Source organism: Hylobates moloch, unplaced genomic scaffold, assembly GCF_009828535.3.
Source record: "Hylobates moloch isolate HMO894 unplaced genomic scaffold, HMol_V3 SCAFFOLD_3, whole genome shotgun sequence".
Lineage (NCBI taxonomy): Eukaryota > Metazoa > Chordata > Mammalia > Primates > Hylobatidae > Hylobates > Hylobates moloch.
The window spans coordinates 60241443-60259822 of NW_026652278.1; positions in this window are offsets into that span (position 1 = coordinate 60241443).

The following is an 18380-nucleotide window of genomic DNA, read 5'->3' on the forward strand; positions in this document are numbered from 1 at the left end:
AATCTCAATCATCTACCCTGAAGTTCTTCCTAGGAGTCTCAATGCCAATGTCCTGCTTTATTTTTTTTTTTTACATATTTGTTTTCTTCAAGAGAATTCAGTATATCCTGTAATATCATTAAAGTATTTGTCTATTTGTTTTTGTCCCTCTTCACTATAATGCAGGTTCCATGACAGCATAGAGCTTGTCCATCTTGCAAAGAGTTTTCAATTTAGCACATTACATGCCTAATGCTTGGTAGTCCCTAATGAAGACTTGCAGAATTAAGAAACAAAAACTTAAAATATAAAATTCTCAAGCATTGTGTTAAAGACAATATTTAGTTATATAATCATTTTTCATAACACTCTACAAATTACACTAAAAAAGTAACTATCTGCTCAAAAAGTTTATTATTTACAATTGAAATTTTTTAGTAAAAGAGGAAAAGAAAGGGAAAGAAGTGAGGAGTGAAAGAAGTCATGTCTACTCTTAGACCCCCAAAGATGAAATTATATTAACACCATTTAAGCACTTGCAAAGTTTTATATGTAATTCTTGATCAAAATGATCTCTTAAGAGACATAAATTAACTTATTGATCCAAAATAAATTTAAATATAAATGAATATTATTAGAATATACAGAATAACACTAAAATTCAAGTTATACAATATATATCTGTATATATTGAAAATATATTTAAGGTCATGTTAATTGTTCTGACTATGTAGGTCATGTGAACCTAGACACTTGTCACTTACTACAGACAACATGATCTAACGGAAACAATGAGGCTGCAAATACTGATAATTGAAGTTTTAATTACAGTGCTGTGATACTTAAACAGGGTTTAGCTGTTGCCTAGGAAACCACTGACATTTAGATAAGAGGAATAATAAATTGTGCACTGTTAGAAATAACAGCAGTAAAATTTATTGTAAAGAAGTAAAACAGTGATCAAGAAGATACTGATGGAAATTTCAAATTAAATACAAACATAAGCAGCCTGTGGTTTAGTGCAAAGGAGGCTGGTTTTTAAAAGTTAGATTTCCAAAGATATCTATATGTGTCTACAGATTTTGAATCTGTGGTTTATAATTTGCTCTAACTCTTTCCCTTTATGAGGAAAAAGAAGCTATCATACGTATCTAACATAGATCATTGATTTGGGTTTGAATCTCAATTCAAGAAATTATCTTGAGGATGTGGCTGAATATTTTAGATATCAGTTTTTGCCTGTCTAAAATATGAATAATAATACATACCTAAAAATATTTGGGGGACGATTATATGGGGAAATATGTTTAGAATTCTTTAGATGCACTTTTTTTCCCTCAATTGATAATAATGGCTATTAAAAATATGTTGACACAATTAAAGTATTAAATTTATTTTATTATAGCCTTGACTTTCTTTCTGAATAAATTGTCTGTTTGAATGTGTATTTTTTGGTATCTAGTCCAAGGTGGATTCTGGGGCTGCATGTGTTAAGGATCTGTGGTGAAACTCTTGATTTCTTCATTTCAGTTCCAAGGACTTGTCTTTTGTATTTCATGCATGCCCTTCCTTGCATGACCCCTTGTTTCTAAAAGGGGACTCCTACCCTTTGCTTTTGGTTACATTTTCTATCCTGACACGGCAAAAGCAAATATCCTTTTTTTTCATTTTTAAAATGTCATCATATTTTCTGCAACTTTGAAAAGTATAAAACATCAGAAAATATGAGACAGAATGATAGACAAATAGGGGATTTATGAAAATACAGCTAGAAGCAAGTGTGGTAAAACACTAATTATAAAACCAGCTTAATAGATACTAGTGTTCACTGTAAAATTCTCCCAAATTTTTTAGTATATTTAAACATTTTCATAATAAAATGTTAGGTGAAAAATTCACCTTATATTTCTTCTCACAATTCATGAGTTTATATCCATATATATATCCAACCTAACTATTACCCTAAAAACATTCTTTTCTTGCAGTTGAAAAGGAAAGTATGGTAATAAATATGGCGAGAAATAAAACCATCATAATTCCTACCATCGTGTACTTCCTTACTCCTATTGAATTATATTTAGTCTAAGCACTAACCCAGCTGCTTGCTCTAAGGAATGTCTGCCCCGAAAGGCATGACTTCAAACCATATAAATATATTAGCTATCAATATTAATACTTGCTAACAAAGACTTGATTAAAGACTTTTAATTTTCTGTGCCTACCAATTCAAAGCTATTATTGTCACAGACTCTGAACAATCCCAATTAGTTTACCACCTTGCAAAATGTGCCTTAAAATTGCCTCACTTATGTCATAAAATTCTATAAAATCTTCCTATACTTCCTCACATTGAAACACTACCTAAAACTCTGTCAAGGTGGTTTTTCCCCTTACTACAGTAGATTTAATAAACTAAGATTTATATGATCAGTAGTTGTTATTTTTCTAGTAGTCTTTTGAGATGTCAACAATGGATAACAGAGTTATCAGTAATGTGTTCAGAGAGAGAATTACATCATTAAATATATCCTATTTTAGGCATCTACTCAGCATTGCATTTGAAACTCTTATATTTCTGTTTCTTCTGAAACTGAAGTTTAGGAAGCTGATAGAAGCTCTAGAAAACATATTAATATTTTCTTTGTGAGCTTTAGGATCATTAAAATATAATCATTTAGGATTACATATTTTCTTTTGGATTAACTGTGCCTGTGAGTCTGTTTAGGCTTTAAAAAAACTTTAATAATAACCTTGGACAATTCTATAATCTCTCTGGGACATAAAGTAAAAAAAATGCCTATTTCATTACAGCTGGTATGAGTTTAGATTATGTATGTATAAAATATATACATACATACATTATACATATTGTCATATATACATACCTATGTTTGTGTATATTATATATAAAATGAATGTATGTACAAGGTCTGATTCATAGTAAATGTTCAATAAATATAAAATTTTATAATGAAAATTATTTTGTGTGTGGATGTAAATAAAATGAATATATTTCACGACGACAAAACTAATGACTTCACTGAAAGTTATTAATATAGAAGTTTAAAAGAAATTATTTAGGCAGATAGTGAGGGTAAGGAAGTCCTCAGTAAGGTTTTCCTTTTAATGAAAAGCAGGCCTCAAATCATTTTCTTTTCTAACAAAGAGCAGACTGTAAAATTGAACTGCAGACATAAACAAGGAAGCTGGAAGCTTGCACAGGTGAATGCCCACAGTTGTGCAAATAGGAAAAGGTTACCTGGGAATAGGCATGTTCAAAATGGCAGCTCCATCATCTCTTCTCTTTGCAAGTCACATGTACAGTAAGGAACAAAAAAGATGGCACTGGCCGAGCAGGAAGTCTATTTACATAATAAGATGAGGATAGGGCAACGAGCCCCCACCCACGCCATGTGAATACCACCCCAGACCGAACCAATCTCTGGGCCTCCTGTAAATCAGATACTGCTTCCTCAAGACTGCTTACAAAATCCGCCACAGTCTGCCACTGGCTAGCTTCTCCCGTTAGTGGAGAGAGAACTACTCTACTCTCTCCTTCTTCTGCCTATAAACTTTCCGCTCCTTAACCCACTCCATATGTGTGTTAGTCTCGGCTCCAGACGACAGAACCTGGGTATTTACCCCAGACAAGGATGCTGCTTCACTATAACTCTATCTCTTTATAATTATCTAACTTGTTACAGTCAAATAACAAATACATTTGATGATGATAATAGAAAACATACATTTTTGGCTGAAGAAAATATTTTATTAGTGCAATTAATAATGTATTAACTGTTTTTTAAAGCTTAACGTCTTCATTTATTCAAATTTTCTTAATTTCTACCTAATGTATTTTTCTGTTCCAAAATTCTATTCAGGATAGCACATTACATTCATAAGCCAGTCATTAGATTCTTCTTAGCTGTGGCAGTTTCTTACACTTTGCTTGTTTTTGACCATGACAATTTTATTTATTTATTCATTTATTTATTTATTTAGAGACGGAGTCTCGCTCTGTCTCCAGGCCGGAGTACAGTGGCGCGATCTCGGCTCACTGCAACATCCGCCTCCTGGGTACAAGCATCAGAGGACGAATCTCCTTTGAAGAAGAATTACAAATAAATTAATACTCTACCCTCAAGGAAGAGAAACATAACTCCCTACTTCTTAAGTGTAAGCTGTGTATAATGACTTCCTTGTAATGAGTTCAGGAAGGAAAGGAATAAAAAGAGTAACTTAAAACCTGACGAACACAGCATTATTCAGATGATCAAAGTCAATATCAACATAAAAAACAGATTGATAGGGTATATGCTTGATACAATGTAACAAATATGGCCCCTTAACTCTAGACTTCCTCTGGAAAACCCATAATCCCAGTATAATTATGAGAAAAAGATAAGATAAATTTCAAGAGAAAGGCATCCTGCAAAATCTATGACCAGTTTACCTCAAAAAAGCCGGCAGATCACAAGCCCTACAAAGAGACTTAGATAAGCACACAGTAATATTGGAAAACTTTAACACCCCACTGAAAGTATCAGACAGATCACTGAGGCAGAAAACTAACATACATTTTGAAAACCCAAACTCAACACTTGATCAAATAGACTTAACAGACATCTACAGAACACTCCACCCAACAGCAACAGAATATACATTCTTCTTATGTGCATATAGACCATACTTTAAAATTCACCACATTCTCAGCCATAAAGCAATTTTCAACAAAGTTTTTAAAAACCTGAAATCATACCAACCACTCTCAGACCACAGCACAATAAAAATAGAAATAAATACCACGAAGATATCTCAAAACCATATGATTACATGCAGAATAATGTTCTCCTGCATGGCTTTTGGGTAAACAATGACATTAGAAGAGAAATCAAGACTTTTTTTTGAAACTAATAAGACAAAGATAGGACGTACCAGAATCTCTGGGATGTAGCTAAAGCACTGTCAAGAACAAAATTGATAGCACTAAATGTCCAAATCAAGAAATTAGAAAGATCTCAAATTAAAACCTATTACCACAGCTAGAGGAACTGGAGCAAATCAATCCCAAAGCTACCAGAGTAAAAGAAATAACCAAAATCAGAGCTGAACTGAAGGAAATTGAGACATGAAGAACCCTACAAAAGATAAAAAAATTGGTTTTATGAAAGAATAAATAACATTGATATACTCCTAGCTAGGCTAATAAAGAAAAAAAGATGAGATGTAAATAAACACAATCAGAAATAACTGTGGAGACATTGCTATGAACCCTCAGAAATACAAAGAAGCCTCAGAGACTATTACAAACACCTCTATGCACACAAACTACAAAATCTTGATGAATGGATAAATTCCTGGAAAGATAAGACTCTCACAAGTTTGAACCAGGAAGTTATTAAAATCCTGAAGAGACTAATAATGAATTCTGAAATTGAATCAATAATAAAAAGTCTAACAACTAGAAAAATCCTAGCACCAGAATGATTCAAGTCAAATTCTACCAGACATATAAAGAAGACCTGGTACCAATCCTATTGAAACAATTCCAAAAATTGAAGAAAGAATTCTCTCTAACTCATTCTATAAGGCTAGTATCATTCTGATGCCAAAATTCAGCAAAGAAACAACAACAACAAAAGAGAACTTCAGGCCAATGTATTTGATGAACCTAGGTGCAGAAACCTCAGCAAAATACTAGCAAACCAAATCCAACAGCACATAAAAAGGCTAATGCACTATGATCAAGTAGGCTTTATTCCTAGGATGGAAGGCTGGTTCAACATACACAAATCAATAAATGTGAATTATCACACAAACAGGACTAAAAACAAAAACTACATGAATATCTTAATACATTTAGAAAAGCATTTTGATAAAATTCAACATTCTTTTATGTAAAAACCCTTTGCAAACTAGGCATTGAAGGAACATATCTCAAAATAATAAAGAGCTGTCTATGAAAAGCCCACAGCCAACATTATAATGAATGGGCAAAAGCTATAACCATTTCCTTTGAGAACTGGAACAAAACAAGGATGCCTTCTTTCACCACTTCTATTCAACATAGTACTAGAAGTCTTAGCCAGAGCAATACAGCAAGAGAAGGAATTAAAAGGCATCCAAATGGGAAAACCATAAGCTAAACTATCACTCTTCACAGACAATGTGATTCTATACCTATAAAACGCCATAGTCTTTACCGAAAGGCTCCTAGAACTCGTACACTCCTTTCACAAAGTTTGAGGATACTAAATCAATGTACATAAATCCATAGGATTTTTATACACCAAAAATGTCCAAGCAGAGAGCCAAATTAAGAATGTAACCCCATTCACAATAGCCACAAGAATAAAATACCTTGGAATACAGCCAAACACAGAGCTGAAAGATCTCTACAATAAGAACTACAAAACACTGCTGCAAGAAATCAGAGATGACAGAAACAAATGGAAATGATTCCATGCTCATAGATAGAAAGATAGGAAGAATACTGCCCAAAGTAATCAACAGATTCAATGCTGTTCCTATTAAACTATCAGTGACATTCTTCACAGAATTAGAAAAAAACTATTTTAAATTTTACGTGGAACTAAAAAAGATCACAAATAAACAAAGCTGTCTTAAGCAAAAAGAACAATCATGGTCATCACACTACTCAACTTCAAACTATACTACAAGGCTACAGTAATCAATACAATATGGTACTGGTACATAAATAAATACATAGATCAAGGGAAGAAGTTAGAGACCCAGAAATAAAGCCACAAACCTACAATCGTGTTCATTGATAAAGTCAACAAAAATAAACAATGGGGAAAGGACTCCTTGTTCTGTAAATGGTACTGGGATAACTGACTAACCATATGCAGAAGATTGAAACTGGACCCCTTCCTTTCAACACATGAAAAAACTGACTCAAGATGGATTAAAGACTTAAATGTAAAACCTAAAACTATAAAACCCTGGAAGGAAAACCTAGGAAATACCATTCTGGACATAGGAACTGGCAAAAATTTAATGATGAAGATGCCAAAAGCAATTGCAACAAAAACAAAAATTGACAAGTGGTAGCTAATTAAACTGAAGAGCTTCTGCACAGCAAAATAAACTACCAACAGAGCAAACTGATAACCTTCAGAATGGGATAAAATATTTGCCATATGTGCATTCAACAAATAACTAATATCCAGAATCTATAAGAAAATTAAACAAATTAACAAGCAAAAACCAAACAACCTCATTAAAAAATGGGCAAAGTATATGAAGACACTTATTTAAAAAAAAAAGACATAAACATGACTGGGCTCATGCCTGTAATCCTAGCACTTTAGGAGGCCAAGGAGGGTGGATCACCTGAGGTCAGGAGTTCGACACCAGCCTGACCAACATAATGAAACCCTCTCTACTAAAAATACAAAATTAGTCGGACCTGGTGGTACATGCCTGTAATCTCAGCTAATTGGGAGGCTGAGGCAGGAGAATCACTTGAACCCAGGAGGTGGAGGTTGCAGTGACCTGATACTGTGCCATTGCACTCCAGCCTGGGCAACAAAAGCAAATCTCTGTCTCAAAAAAAAAAAAAAAAAAAAAAAAAAAAGAAAGAAAAAAAAGACATAAACATGGCCAACCAATAGGTATATGAAAAAATGCTTAACATTGCAAATCATTAGAGAAATACAAACCAAAATCACTATGAGATACTGTCTCACACTTGACCAGAAAGATTCACATCAAATTCTACCATAATAGTCAGAAAAATCACAGATGCTGGCGAGGACAGGGAGAAAAGGCTTTGCTTATACCCTGCTAGTGGGAATGTTAAGCCACTGTTAAAAGCAGTTTGGAGATTTCTCAAAAGCTTAAAACAGAACTGCCATTTGACCCAGCAATTCCATTACTGGATATATACCCAAAGAAATATAAATCATTCTACCATAAAGATATGTGAACCCACATGTTTATTCCAGCACTATTCACAATAGCAAACACATGAAATCAACCTAGATGTTCATCAACAGTGGGCTAGATAAAGAAAATATGTTACATATACACCATGGAATACTATGCAGACATAAAAAAGAATGAGATGATGTCCGTTGCAGCAACATGGATGGAGCCATTATTCTAAGTGAATTAATGTAGGAATAGAAAACCAAACACCACAAGTTTTCTCTTGTAAGTGGTAGGTAAACACTGGGTACACATGGATGCAAAGAAGAAAACAATAGATACTGGAGACTACTCTAGGGTGAAGAGTGGAATGATGGTGAGGATGAAAAAACGACCTATTGAGTAGTTTCTCATTAGTATTCTCATTACCTGAATAATGAAATAATTTGTACATTAACACCTGCAACATGCAATATACCCATGTAACAAACCTGTACTTGTACCACTGAACCTAAAAGTAGGAAGATGATAGATAGATAGATAGATAGATAGATAGATAGATAGATAGATAGATATAGATAGATAGATCTGTATATCTTCTTAGATGCGTAACTTTTCAGATATTTTGCTTTTTTATTTTTTTTATATTGGGGTATAACAATAAGAAAATTAAGAATCACTTTTTTAAAATTTAATTTTCATAAAACAAACATTAGTTATTTTCTTCCATTATGTTTTTGATGTTATTTTTACAACCTCAATACCAACCCAAGATGTGTTTGTCCATTTTGTGTAACTGTAAAAAACTACCAAAGACTGGATAATATATAAGGAAAACAATTATTTAATTCACATTTCTGGATTTTTAGGAACTCGAAAATCCAGGAGCTACATCTGCTAAGGGCCTTCTTGCTATGCAATAACATGGTGGAAGGCATCACATGGCAAGGTAGTGAAAGAGAGCAAGTGAGCAAGAGGGGTCAGAACTTGCTTTATTAACAAGCCGGCTCTCAAGATAAATAACTAACTCTCTCATTAATGACATTAATCCATTTATGAGGGGAGAGCCACCCTCATGACCTAATCTCCTATTATTAGGCTACCCTTCCCATCACTCCTGCCTTAAGAATTAAGCTTCCGACACATGAACATTGGTGGACATATTCACACCATAGAACATGGTCAACTAGATTTTATCCTAAGTTTTGCTTTAAAAGTTTTAAAGTTTTGCATTTTACATTTAAGTCTGTAAACCATTTTGAAGTTCTTTTTGTCTTTCTTCTTTTTTTGGTATTATGTAAAGTCTGTTTCTGGATTTATTTTGCATGTGATTTTTCAATTGTTGCAGCAATATTTGTTGAAAAGAATCCCTTCTCGGATGGCATGCTTTTGCCCCTTTGCCAAATGTCAGCTGACTGTGTTGGTGTGGCTGTTTCAGGGCTTCCTATTGTGTTCCACTGATCTACGTATCGAATCTTTTGCTAATATCATGTTGTGTTGATTAGTGTAGGTTTCTAGTAAGTCTGAATTCTGGTAAGTCCTCAAATTTTCCTTTGTTCCTTTAGTATTGTGTTGACTACCCTTTGCCTTTGGCCTTTGTATATAAACTTTAGGATCAGTTCATTGACATCCACAAAAAAGCTTGCTGGAATTTAAATTAGGATTGAATTGAATGTACAGATCAATTTGAGAAGAACTGACATCTTAACAATATTGTGCCTTTCTATCTTTATCTTTGTTTATTTAGATCTTCTTTTATTTCTTTCATTAAAGCATTGCAGTTTTCCACATACAGACCTTCCATGTACTCTGTTAAAATTATATTTTAGCATTTCATTTTTTGGTGTAATTATAAATGGATTGTATTAGTCATTGCAAATGCCAAATTGTTCATTGCTGCTATATAGGAAAGCATTTCATTTTTGCATATTAATCTTGTAACCTGAGACCTTTTGTTTATTCTTTGGGATTTCCTACATAGGCAATAATGTAATCTGCAAACAAAAACAGTTTTATTTCCTCCTCAATATGAATACTTTTTTTCTTCCTTTTTCCTTGCTTCATTGTAATAGTTAGGGATCATTTATTAAAATGTTAAAGATGGATGATGAAGAGAAGCATCGTGACTTGTTTCCTATCTCAGACAGAAAGAATCCAGTTCCTCACCATTAAGTATAATAGTAGCTATAGTTTTTTTTTTTTGTAGGTGTTTTTTATCAAGTTAAGCAAAGTTTCCACTACTTCTACTCTGCTAAGAGGTTTTTTTTTTTTTAATCATTATTGGTATTTTTTTTTCTTCTTCCTTAACATGGTGATACAGTGGGTTATGTTGATTGATTTTCAAGTGCTATTCAAGCCTTACATATCTGGAGTAAATCCCAAATGGCCATTGTAAATATTTCTTTTTATCCATTGTTGTACTTGGTTTTCTAATATTTTGTTGAGGATATTCACATCTATTTTTATGAGACATGTTGGTCTATCATTTTCTTTTATGTACTATATTTATCTGGATTTGATAATAGGGCAATGCTGGCCTCATAGAATGAGTTGTAAAATACTTTCTGTGCTATTTTCTGGGAGAAATTGTAAAAAAATTTATTTTTCCTACTGGGTCTAATGATTTCTAATTTGAATATTATTAATTATTAATTAATTTTAAAAAATAGATATAATAGATACAGGCCTACTCAGAATATTTATTGCTTCTTGTGTGAATTTTGGTAGTTTTGGTAATTGTCCTATTACTGTAATTGTTGTCTTCCATGTAATTATTCTATTTTATGTAAGATAGCAAATTTGGGGATATAAAATTATTGATAGACTTTTATCTATTGTCTTTTTAATAATGATGCAATCAGTAACAATGATACTCTTTCATTTCTGGTATTAGTAATTTGTGGAGTTTTTTTCATTTTTTTCTTTTTCCTTTTGGTTAGCCCCTGGATAGAGGTGTATCAAGTTTATTGATTTTTCCAAATAACTAGATTTGGGTTATTGATTTTCACTAATGTTTTTCTAATTTCAATTTTATTAATTTCTCTTCAAATTTTTATTTATTTTTGCTATATTTAGGCAAAAATTGCTCTTCTTAGATGGATTTTTTTTCTGTGAAGGTCTTATTAGTTCCATTCTTATATTTCTCCAGAATTTTGCTATATATGAATTCTAGCAAAATACAGATTAATCCAGTAAAACAAATTATTTGTATTTCTTTTTCTTGAATCAATTTTGCCTGTATATATATATATTTTTTTTTTGAAATGTTATAGGTCTGGACTGGGCTAAGTCCCCCCACTTCTTATACAACCTGGTACCCCTAAGATCTCTCAGGAGCCTCATGTTGGTGCCAGATCCAGTGCAGATTCTGGCTCCACATAGCAGAGTAGCACCAAACCTTTTTGCACCCTTGATTGGCTGTCCCTGCTTTCTGGAGAGTTGGAATTACAGGCACAGGCCATGGTGTCTGGCAATTGTATGTTTTTTTAAAAAGACCCAACTTCTGGACTAATGAACTGGAACTGCCTGTTAGTATTTAATGTAAATGTATTATATTTGATCTGCAAATTCTATCACTAATCAGCTTTTTTATTTCAAAGGTTTTCGTATAGGCTAACTCTATTAAAATGCTCAGACGCTGTTTAATTTTGTGTTGCATATGCATGCATGTTTATTTGATAGAGAGTTCAGGATAATAGCCTCCCAGTAAAGAGTTTGCTATCAGAGACTACGCTCCAGTGAATTTCATTGTAAAAAGCAAGCCATTCTATGTAGAACAAAATCATGTTATCAAATAGCTTTTATGTGTAGAAAATGAATTCAAGTCACGAGATTTAAACCACAAACTAATCCATAGTGTTTGAAGGGTACAAAGTGGGACTCTGATATCCATCGATCTAATTCTCTGAACTTATATCTGACCACTGTATACACTGTTAAGTGATAACTTACAATAGTTTCATCTGAACATAAGAAGTATATTCAATACATGTCTTAAAATCTGGAACCAAGTGTTTTAACTTTTACATTTTTTATTGTATATATTTAAGATATATAGTAGGAGGTTTTGATACACATGTATAGTGATATCCTTACTACAGTCAAGCAAATTAACGTATCTATCACCTCAAGTTACCCTTTTTTTGGTATTAAGAGCAGCTAAAATCTACCCCCTTAGCAAATTTCCAGTGTACAAAATTCTTAGCTATAGTCTTCATGCTGTACATTAGATCTCTAGATGAATTTATGCTACATAACTGCAACTTTGTAAAAGATAGCTGCCTAGACAGATATAACATTGAAAATACTAACATAACTGTTTTGTGTATGGAATACATTAATTTAGAACTAGCTGCAACTATCTGTGTATATTATAATGTTGGACTATAAATAGAGTTGGTGATCTTCTAAGGAATTTAATACTTGTTTATTAAATTATTTAGAGATGGTTACTAATAAGATAATAATAAGTCTTTGGATTAAAATGTTACTGCAATTATCAACTGGATTTGCACAAAGAAAAAGTAAAGAAAAGAAAAGCATAGGCATAAAATATCCTTCTAACTTTTTCCAACGACTCTATTATAAGAGTGTAAGAATAGACCTGCAAGAGTGTGGCTGATGATACAACCAATTATCAGCACAAAACAAATTATTAATAAGATTAAATGTGATACTGACAATGGTGAACATGATCACTACCATGCATGTATGCAGGTGAATCTATTTCATTCATGAATTTACAGAAAAATGGTGTAAGGTGGGAAATTGTTAGCATCTAGATATCTACCTGGAAAGCATGCCTATGCTGTTTTTCCTTTTTCTTTTCAACACAGAGGTATTTCTTTGGGTGTTTTCTTAACTTTTAATAGGCAAATCAAATAAAAATCATATATTATGGTATACCATATATTAATGGTATATAACATGACATTTTAAAATACATATACATCACAGAATGGCTAAATCAAGCTAATTAATATATACATTACTTCACATATTTATTTGTGGAAAGAACATTTAAAATCTACTCACTTGGCAATTTTTAGTGTACAATACATGGTTAATAACTGTAGTTACCATATTGTTCATTAATTCATCCAAAGTAAGTTAGAAGATTAAGTAAAATATGAACTCAAATTATACATTATACATTTCATTTTTAAGTACCCAGTATTTAATACTTCTATTTTTAAAAAGATATACCCTCTTAAGGGTTTTAGAAGTGATAATAAAGTGGTTACTGTGGGAGTTGAGGCAGATTTAAGACACATTTAGCTGATAAAATTGGCTGGTTGAATGAATGAGCAAGAAAGGAAAAAGGAAGAGTCAAGATATATGGGACAATAATGATGTCATGAATTTTGGTAGGAAATAACTAAGAAGGAAGCAGATTTGGGGGAGAAGCAAGTAAGTTTAGGGTCGGATATGATATAATTGAGGCTCCTATGGAAGTTCTATCTGGTTCTACTCAGCAATATTTTAATTAGACAACACCGAAGTTCAAAGGAAGAACTCAACACAGTGTGGAGCACAAAATGTGCTTTAAGGAAAAACTATGCATTGTTTAGATGACACATATTGATTATCTGATTATGATTCTATGGATGTTCTACATCTTTCATAGGCCTTTGTCTGCTTAGGCTTGTTAAAATTTATGAGGGGCCATTGTTTTGGACTTACCTCCTGTACTAGGCCCCCTTGATCAGAACAAACCAGAATGGAGTTACCTGTACTAGGTGATACACAATCAAACAGAACTTTTAAAAGGGCCAGTTTTCCAGACAAAAGGATATTCTAGTTAACCTGAATCAGCAGGAATCAGAAAGTCACCTTTGTTTCACCTCTATAGCGAAAGTACTCTTGCAATTACCAGTCCACTTTTTGCCTTTTTCACCCCATTTCTACCTATGAATCCAGTCACTGCTGAGCTCATGGGAACACTCATTCTATTTTGCAAAATGAGGTTTTGCTTGATTCTAGAATGACAAATAAAAACCATCAAGATCTTTAAAATAAATTACTTGTAATTTTGATAGACTGTAACACAAATAACTATAGACTAGGTGGCTTAAACAACAGAAATTATCTTACACAGATATAAATACAAGATAAAGGTTCCAATTGATTTGGTTCTGGTGCGGGATCTCTCCTGGCTTGCAGATGGCTGACTTCTATGTCCTCACATAGTCTTTCCTCACATAGTGCACACATAGAGAGCGAGAAAGAGAACATAAGAACACTAATCCAATTGGATCAGGACTCCACACATCTGACTTCATTTAAAGTGAATTATTTTCTTAACAGACCCATCTCAAAATACAGCCACACTGAGGGTTAGCATATCAACATATAAATTCTGGAAGAACATAAACATTCAGTCCATAACATTGCTTTTGAGCTATTTTACAAATCTGTTAATTGTAGGTAACTGATAGCAATGGAACATAATTTTTGTCTATAGGAATATGTAATAGTGTCTTATGGCTGCTATAATAAATCACCACAATTTGAGAAACTTACAACAAAACAAATTTAATATCTTATGGTTCTGGTGGTCAGAAGATCTAAACTCAAAGTGCCAGCAGGGCAAATTTCTTTGTAGAGGCTCTATGGGAGAATCCACTTCTTTGCCCTTTTTAGCTTCTGGAGGCCAACTCCCTTGCCTGACTCATGGCCCTTCCCTCTATCTTCAAAGAAAATTACACCACTTTTACTTCCATCACCACATCTCCTCTCTCAACTTACACTCCTGCCTCCCTCTCATAAGGACCCTTGTGATTACATTGGATTCACTCACATAATCCAGGGTAATCTCCATCTCAATGTAACCAAATAAACACATCTACCAAATACCTTTGCCATGTAAGGTAACATGTTCGCAGGTTCTGAAAATTAGAAAATGAACGTATTTTCAGAGACATTAATCTGTCTATGACATGTGGAGGTTCTGTTTACCACAGTGGAGATTCAATGGACCCTTCCTATTGTGGAAGAAAACAGTTTTTCCTCAATTTGCATATTCGTTTTAATATTCCTAAATGCACAAACATATATGTTCTGTGAATCATCCTTTGGTTTGGTTGGAATATGCTCTTGGTGCTCTCATTAATAATGAGTTAAATAAACTTTATAATACATGTTAATTTTACATCTTTCTGACAGTCGTAATTCTAACTTTTTGGAAAATTATCCCTTAAGGCTAAATATACAGATTTATGACTTATGAGTATATCAAAGGTACTTAAAATTAGAGGAAAAAGCTTTTAACAGAGAACCATATCAAGGTAAAAAATAGTGCTAAAAATGATTTGAGGTTCAAAGTTTTGGGGATGAGGGTCTTATAAGTATTGGTATGAACTCTTGTCTTCAACTTAATCTCTATGAGTGTTTTAACGTGTGATACATATAGCATATAGAAATTTTAATGTAAATAAGTGATGAAAGATTTTTTTACTACAGAGATATTCCTAGAGACAAAATAATCAAGATACTGGTATTTATTAGATACAATAGTCCCCCCTTATTCAAGGTTTCATCTTCTGCTATTTCAATTGCCTACAGTACAGTATATAAAGATATTTTGAAAGACAAAGAGAGACAATTTTAACATAACATTTATTACAGTATATTGTTATAATTATTCATTTTTATTATTAGTTGTTGCTAATCTCTTACTGTATCTAACTTATTAATTAAACTTTGTCATAGGGAATTACATACAGAGAGAAACATAGTGTATATATAGGTGCTATGGTTTGAATATGTCCCCAAAGTTTATGTGTTGGAAACAAACTCCAATTGCAACAGTACTTGGAGGCAGAGATTTAAGAGGTGACTAGGTCATGAGACCAATGGTTTAATGTCATTTTCTTAGGAATGGGTTAGTTATCTGGGAGTGGGTTGCTGTAAAAGTGAATTGGGCCTAATCTGCTCTCTCAGTCTGTCAGAGTCACTCCTGCCTTCTGACCTTCCACTATGGGATGACACTTTCCAGATAGCAGAGCCATGCTTTTGGACTTCACCACCACCAGAACCATGAGCCAAATAAACTTTTATTCTTTATAAATTACCCCATCTGTGACATTTTGTTATAGCAGCATTTGAAAATACATTTCAGTACTATCTGTGAACCAAATCAATCAGAACCTTTATCTTTTCAGGTTGGTATCCATTGGGGGTCTTGGAATGTATCCCCTAGGGAAAAGGGGGGGGGACTATTATGTATATATTACTAATAATAAGTATTAAGAAAACAAATGTTAACAATAAAATCCATGGTTGGCTATTATGTATTTGTAAATATATAAATACAGTAATGTCTATATTTTCTCCTGGTTACATAACTGCCAGTTATTTTATTGTTTTTTGATATCATGATATATTTATTTTTTATTTGTATAACTTAAATTTAATTAAAATACTTTAATGTAAATTTAGAAAGTTAAGGAAATATGAATATTTGGCATTTTCATCTGAGAGTTGGGGAAAGACATTGACAAGTTCTGACCTGTGATTTTTCCGAATACTCTCCAACTAAGTTAAATTTGTCTGCCTGGAAAACAGTAGCTTATTAAGGCATATTAAATAGCCTCAGGGTGCACACATCTGAAGCTAAAGCACAAGGCATTGCTCATCCCTCATGTTTTAGCAGCTGTTTAATGAAAAGTGCCAGCTCAGTGTGTAGTTAATCTATCTAATAATTAATACAACAGCAGCCTGGGACCAATGTGGATATAACTCCAAAGTCCTTGTTCATTTGCAAATTAACACAGAGACTTGCTTTTATAGCTAGTTTGTTATTTAGGAAGCAGACAGGAATATTTAAAATTCTTCATTTCAAGGCTTCTAGTTGATCACATTTTATTTGAATACATGACATAAAATAGAATTTGAAATGATAATGCTTAAGAGTATAATATAGAAAATTAATCTCCTATGGTTATTAAGATACACATGTAACCCTCAAGGCTAAAAGGATACCAGTGTGTTTTCTATCTACAAAAAAGGGTAATTGAGAGCAAAGCTCTTTTTTAATGCCCTTAATAATGTGAACTCAACTTATCAGTATTTATGCTCTAGTCAAAAGTTATCTAATACATAAAAAACTATCAAATTAATTGTTTGATATTTTATTTAATATTAATTTAAAGATATTTTCTAACCTATTACCTTCATGGTTATAAAACGTGTAAGATTATGAGATGCTTCCTAGAAGTGAATAAATAGAAGTAAATACTGGCCCTGTATTAGGCTGTTTCCACACTGCTGATAAAGGCATACTTGAGACTGGGAAATTTATGAAAGAAAGAGGTTTATTGGATTTGCAGTTCCACATGGCTGAGGAGGCCTCACAATCATGGCAGAAGGCAAAGAAGAGCAAGTCACATCTTACGTTGATGGCAGCAGGCAAAAAAAAAGAACTTGTACAGAGAAACTCCTGTTTCAAAAACCATCAGAATTCATGAGACCCATTCAGTATCAGGAGAACAGCATGGGAAAGACCCACCCCTGTGATTCAATCATCTCCCACTGGGTCCCTCCCACAACCCATGGGGATTATAGGCACTACAAGATGACATTTCAGTGGGGACACAGAGCCAGAACATATCAGGTCCCCAAAACATAACATAATAAAAGTTGTGAAGTGTAATTTGATACCATGAAGAAATATTTTATGGTTATAGTTGCAACTGTGATTAGTACACAAAATTGTTGGTAAAATACAAACCTGAAGCCCTCAAGGACATCTGTCTATCTTGTCTGTCTATCATCTATCTATCTATCTATCTATCTATCTATCTATCTATCTATCTATCATCTATCTATCTATCTATCATCTATCTATCATCTATCTATCATCATCTATCTACATCTATCTATCTATCTATCTATCTATCTATCTATCTATCTATCTATCTATCTATCATCTTTCTATCTATAATCTATCTTTCTATCATCTATCCATCTATCATCTATCTATTACCTAATCTCTATCATAGTTTACTTGATTACTCTTATGAAAATACAGTTCACCTATGGGAAACAATTTAACTGTTCCTCAAAAAGTCAAACGAAAAGGAAGCTTATTACACAGAATTTCTTTTCCCTCTTCCCCTAAAATCTGTGAAACTTATTTTCAAATCATTGAGGTCAAGCTAAATGCCATTTCTTCTATAAAGCTTTCTCTACTTCCTTGAACATCATTGACATTTTCTTCTGTGTTCCCATATTTCATTGCTCATATATTTACCATTTTCCAAATCTTGTCCTTTTATACTCTTATCTGTGATAATGAGTATCTTAGCTTTTTAAAGACAAGGATCATGTTTTCCTTCATGCGTTTGTACACAATAGGCAATAAATTTTGTAGAAACAAATGAACCGAGCACACTTCAAACAATGCATGTTTCTTAAAATAGTAAACTATTTTCTAATTTTAATACTGAAACCACAGTCAACATGTTAAAATATTACTTAAATTACCCTCTAAAAAATAAACAATAAAA